Source organism: Vulpes lagopus, chromosome 2 (genome assembly GCF_018345385.1).
Source record: "Vulpes lagopus strain Blue_001 chromosome 2, ASM1834538v1, whole genome shotgun sequence".
NCBI lineage: Eukaryota > Metazoa > Chordata > Mammalia > Carnivora > Canidae > Vulpes > Vulpes lagopus.
The window spans coordinates 95344485-95350942 of NC_054825.1; the positions used below are offsets into that span (position 1 = coordinate 95344485).

General features: G+C 34.4%; 1 long non-coding RNA gene across 1 annotated transcript; it reads right to left on the minus strand.

The window, feature by feature from the left end:
• Nucleotides 1-2435: 2435 nt before the first annotated feature.
• Nucleotides 2436-5862, minus strand: LOC121480704. The gene is made up of 4 exons (XR_005985059.1): nucleotides 5052-5862; nucleotides 3841-3901; nucleotides 3240-3364; nucleotides 2436-2481 (listed from the first exon to the last, which is right to left on the minus strand). It is a non-coding gene; the product is annotated as an uncharacterized LOC121480704 (long non-coding RNA).
• Between the last annotated feature and the right edge of the window lie 596 nt (nucleotides 5863-6458).

Below are 6458 nucleotides of genomic sequence, written 5' to 3' on the forward strand. Positions count from 1 at the left end.
CTTTACAGCTCTCAAAATTTCCTTCTCTTTGGGGCTCCACCTTCTTCAACACACATCCTTGCACATGCACCTCAACCATCCCATCCTGATATATCCAGAATCAGACAATAAACTTCTTGATGGTGAAATAGAAGTAGAAAGAGATGTCAAATGAGCATGTGCTGAGCCATAGAGCAGAAAGAAAACAAAATCCAAAACTATTTCTAAATTTCACCCAGGTCTCTGAGGAAAGGGTGAAGTGAAGGTTTCATTTAGTTTAGCAAGACACCCATTTGCAGAGTTAATCATTTCCCTTTTGTGTCTTAGTTAATACAAATTTATTCCATTAGGGTATTAATGGGCTTCTGGCTTCTGGCTGGTAGTCTCAATTGTAACCTGTTGCAGTAATTCAGTGAACAAGTGGTTGAGATGCTGTTAACTGTGGTTTAATGTCTTGTGTTTTTTTTGTTTTTTTTTTTTTTTAAGGAAGCAGGTCTATAAAGAATTGCTTAGAAGCTCTGTCTGAAGAGAAATTCCAGATCGTTGAGAGATCTAAACAGAACCATGGAATACATACCTTTTTAATCTAAGATGAAAGAATTGAAGGTATTCTTGAATCTTACTCACCAACATCATCTATATATGAAGGAACCCTTGGTATATTTGATTTTCAAACATTTCTCTAATGTGACCAAATAAGGGTAAAGTTGGAAGAAAGGGAAACAAGTATGGCAAGCCTGAAGGATTCGTCAAACAGAATGCAACAGAATGCCAAAGGCTCTGAGACAGACTCTGAGGAATGAGAGGAGGGGAAGAACAAACTGGCAATTTTTCACAAAGAATAATAATGAGTACTTTCAAATCTCATCATCCCTTCCCCTGCAGTGCCAGCAGATCGATGATGCAGAGATGCTAAATGACTAGGGAGACACTTCTCCTAGACACACACAATGTGGAGAACCAACATATATCTAGGATGCTTGCTAGTAATGGTGGAACTCAAATGTGAGAAAATATTCCTTTGGTGATGTTGGTAACCCCATTCAAACCACAAAATATGACAATGAGAACATTGAGCATCCTCCATCTCCAAAATAACATTGACTATGCCTCATTGTTCCAAGCTTGTAAATTACAATAAGGAAGCTGAGGAGCTGTCCTATAGTAGGCACTCAGTATATAATTTCCAGATGAACCAGGAGCTAAAATATTTGGAGGTTTGAGTGTAGGAGGAGGTTTGGAGGTTTTGCTGCACAAATCCTGACAGCGCAGAGAAAATGAAACATAAAGATGTTTGTCTATATCATGGATAATGGGAAACATTTTAAGGACTCAGTGAAAAGCAGACTTGGTTATAGAATTCTGTATGGGAGAGTTTTGGTGAATACCTCCTCTATTCCAAAGACGATCAAAATGTTAGCCAAATTGAGCAGAAGAAAGCTTCCAAAGTAATATCATAAAACCCTCTCTCTCCAAGAATGAAGTCATTGATCCTTCAGTGACTACACACCATAGCAAATAACAAATAGGTTGTTTTTTTTTTTTTTTTCATTTTATCATGTAAACAGGATGTTTTATCATTCCAAACAGAATTTGGAAAACATGGCATTCTACATGAAAGTTGGGGAACTTGCTGGAGGGCATATAGAAAGTTAGGGAAGGGCCAGAATTATATGCCCCAAGGTTTTAACCTGCTCTTTAGTTCTCTAGCTGAGAATGACGCTCTGCCTTCATCCTAAACTTGTAAATATGCACCAGAAATAAATGCCCTTCTCACCTAAAAAGCCACCCTTCTGAAATTCCCTTTTACAAGTTTTAATAATTGTAATTACTCTTTGAAAACAACATTTTTTGTTCAAATGTCACAAAATCATATGTGTACAGAAGCCAGGTAGGTAAAATACACAAAGGAAATGGAATGTATGAGTTGTAGCAAATGGCAAGTGACTCTCAGCCCTAGTTTCTGGAGGATGCAGAGGCTGAGTACTCTGGGAAATTCAAGACACAAAGACAATGTAAAGACTCCAATTTTCTGAGAAAGAGCCAAAATTCAGATTGGTGTATAAGGCTTTTAAATTTTGCTGTGTTTATTTTGGTAACTAATTAAAACGTAAAACACTGGCCAGGCCAAAACCACAGACAAAACCTAGCATGTCTGCGGGCTGCTTCTAGCCAGAGGGAAACTCATTTCCTTTATATGTTGCCAGATGGAGCTGCTGGGGGCATGTCCCTCTGTTTGAATTGGCTTCTAATATATCAGCAATCAGGCACGTTAAGAAAATCCAAGAACTTTTTTAATAATGCCAACATAGATGGAACTGTACAGCTTCCCAGGATGGCTTACTCAGTAGGAAAATTAATTTAAGGTTGAGAGTTACGGTGTGTACTGGCTAAGAACATAGACTTTGCAACCAAGTTGCCTGGGTTTGAATTCCAGCTTTCACTCACCAGCTCTGTAACCTTGGCCAAGGGATATGATTTCTTCATTGCTTAGTTTCAAATCTGTGAATTGAAGATAATGACAGTTATCATGACAGTTACATGAATATATATACACAGACAAACACTTAAAATAATATCTAAATTAGTGCTAATTATTTGCTATTATTATTCACAAATCATAGCATTGGTTAAAACAACAAATTTTACACATCTATCTCACATTAGACAGCTACTGATCCTATGAGTGGCCTCAGAAAGCTTTCTTCTTCAGACAGAAAGGTGGAGAAATCAGGCTTTTTGTGGTAAAGTCCCACTATTTTGGCCTTAGTACTGATGCCATCACTTTTTGGAAATGGCATAAATGCATATTTCAATGAGATGAATATACATAACAAATTTTTGAAATACTAAAAATACTAGCAGTTAATAGTATGTCAATCTATCTTGTCGTTTTTTTCCTTCTTGGAGATCATCCATTTTAAAGTTAGAGACATTCTGTTCCAGAGTTGGAAGGCAGAAAAATCAAAGGACTTTTATTTTCCTCTTTTATGGGTTAGTGAAGCATGAAACTTATTGGCAGATGCTTGAGCTAGATATAAGTTGCCATGCTATTTCATTCAAGTTTATTTTCACATTAAATGATTCTGGAGGTTTTCATATTTTAAAAAGGTACTCCACTTTTTTTTCAATGTCTAGAAATAGAAAAAAAAACAGAAGGTCACATGATATCTTATCTATTTTACTGAAATAACCATATGTTTGTGAATAGTCAGCGATGACACAAATTCATTTTCTGTGGCACAAGCATATTTTCTCACCAATGAAAATCAAGATACACTCTGTCCTTTAAAGATTCCATAACTTTCTTTTTCATTTCCAGTATTCTCCGAATAAGTAAAATCATCGGGCCCACTATGCTTTCATTCTACCAAATTCTTCCATCCTAAGGCAAGAGGAAACAGTCATGAAAGTTCAAGAATAATGCAGGTGGTATCTATTAAGATTGAAAAGAACATCCACTTCCACTCTGATCTCATCAAGCATTGTTTGTGGCTTTGTGCTCATATAACACCCAACCTACGAGCTAAGAAAAGCCAAAGTGCAGAAGCACAGAATAACAAAAGATGGGAAGGCATATTAGAAAGAATGTAGTGTACACGCTACTATCACCATCCTCCATTTAACAACAAGAACCAAAGCTCAAAGAGAGAATATACAAAATATGCAACTGAGTACCCAGGGGCCAGAAGCCAAACCTAAAATTGTCAATTAATTAAAATATCTTTGAATTCTGAACTCTGTGTCTATTAGCTTCTAGACGTTTTAAAAATTAGAGATGCATCCCACAACATTAATTGTTTTTCCTTTCATAACTATTTCAAAATTCTCAGTTTTTCTCAAATATGATGGAAAGATTACCTGCATCAAAATCACCTGAGGTCTATGTAAATTTCAGATTCCCAGGCTCACCCTACACCTACTGAATGAGAAGGAGATTTAGAATTTGGGTACTGGCAGTTTTAATATACAATTCAGGATTGTTAAACAATAAAGTTTGAAAACCACTAACACCTAAGATCTGTTCTATACATTAATACAAGTGGAATTACTGGAAGAGGTAAAAACTTTCCTACGTAATTTATTTAAAAATGGATTTTAAAATCTCAAAGTTGCAAGATTAATTTGCTGTAAAGAATACTTGCATTAAAAATTCCAAATGAGCTTCCACAGATATGCACTCAGTGATTTTTCATAGTCACTTTCTCATTTGGCTTTATATCCTGGGGACTGACCCTAAAGTGAGTCTTACTCAATGGGTCTTATTCAAGTGCTTGTTGAAGCACTTGGCTTATATTAGGTGTAACGAGTTATATTTTGCTGCACTTAAAACAGAAATATAGCTAGCATTTAGTCTTACTGTGTTTGAAATGCCTTATCTACAGGGCTAGGGCATCCCAAACCCAAAGGATGACATAGAAAATAATGTTTTTGTATCACACCATTTCCCTTTTAATTTATTCTTTAATCTAAAAAGAAAAATAACAATTAAAATTAAACATTAATATAGCTTAAAGTTTAAATTGTGTAACAGATTTAGAAACATGACAACTTTAAAAATGCATTAAACCAGGAAATATTTCAAATATAGAAGATCCACATGACAACTTTAAAAATGCATTAAACCAGGAAATATTTCAAATATAGAAGATCCACAGATAAGCTTCTAGAATTCAATCTTAAGTTTGGTTCTCTTCCTTGTCCTGCAGCTACTATTTCCCATCAACATGGTTCAGTACAAACCTGGCATTCTATGTCCTATGTGGGTGAATTAAGGCTTTTTCAATATTCTAAGACAAAAAAAAAGATTGGTAAATTCCCAAGGATTCATGTCCAATGTTTCATTACAAAAGAGCTCCTTGTTTTTTGATAATATTACATTGTTGTTGCATTATTATTATAACAGCGAAATAACTATTTATTACATTTTTAGTATGCATGGTTCATTATTATTATTGCCACATTAAACTGGAGTTGTGTTCTTAATTAAAGCTACTTTAAAAAATAAATAAATAAATAAAGCTACTTTTAGTCACCTAGATACCCTGTACTCTACTACTCCTGGTACTTACATATCATAGGAAATTACGAATGTCCTCAGAATAATAGGCAAAATTAATTTAGCAATAGTCTAGAAAAATGAAGAAAGTTAAAATTATCCTTCTGAACTATTGTCATCAATCCATTTAATATAATGAATATCTAAGAAGTAGTGTTCACTATACACTAAGTTTTCATTACCTTTTCTATGAACTTCTTATCCATTGTCATGTCATGTAAAGCTATATCCATATTGTCATACATTTCATTCTCCATCATATTAGGACAAGTTAGGGTTCAATGATAGCTTTAGGCAAATATTTGTGGAAAGACTTTAAATAAACTAGGTAGGGCTGGTTAAATGTTTCCTAAATTTGTGCTAGATTGATTCTATAATGATTCATCAAAACACTGGTTAAAAACTTGTATCTAAAATTTTGTTGAGAAATGACAGGCAGAGAAATATTATCTGATTGGCTGATATTTGACAGAAATTAATGATCGATAATAACCCAACCCCCATGAGACAAACACAAGAAACCAGATCCTTTCACACCTCGACTGTTCTACTACTCAAATGCAGAAATGCAGAGATGACCTGCTGTGAAACTCTACACCTGGGACTGGAGTTTTACACCTGGTCAGCTTCACACTTCTTATCAGTAATCTATTTCTCCTAAGTCTACGCTGAGCTAAAGATCAGAGCTAACATTTATTTCTACATTTCATGTTCTTTGAGTCCTTATTTGGTGCCAGGAGTCATGCTAACTTCTTTACAATTCTATTTGTTCGTATAATTATTAAATCACATTTTATAGTTGAGAAAACTTAGAGCCTGTGTTCTTAATAACTGTAGCATATGATCTTTCTTTTTTATTTTGGTAAATATCTTGATTTACTATTCTTTTGCATTTAGTTACAATTCTTTTTCATTTGCTAAAAATAATTCCTAAGTACATATATATAGATATACGTTACCATATTGTAAACAAATAATTTCATGTCTCTTTTAGGTTCCAAATGTAGATATTTGTATCTTTCTGGGAATGGGAAGCATTTTCTTATGTAGACAAAAACTAGTGGCTACTTCGGACTGAGAAATATTTCCAGTCAATCCTAGCCAATATCCTACTGTAGAATATTAATAATGTCTTGTTGTATATAAACCCTTAACATTTTCAAAGTGAGCATTTGATTATTACAACTCCAAAGTAAGCAGGAAAGTGATTATGATACTTATCTTAGAGATGAGATAATTGATGTGAAGGGAACTCCAGTCTACTGATTTACCCAAGATTATGTAGTTAAATAATGGCAGAGCTTCATCTTAGAATCTTGGCCTTCTGATGATGACTCACTTGGTGTTTTTCTAGTAGAATGTCCCTCAAATAATACTTAACATTCTGGTCATTCAAGTCTTTACAGCTCACAACTTTTAT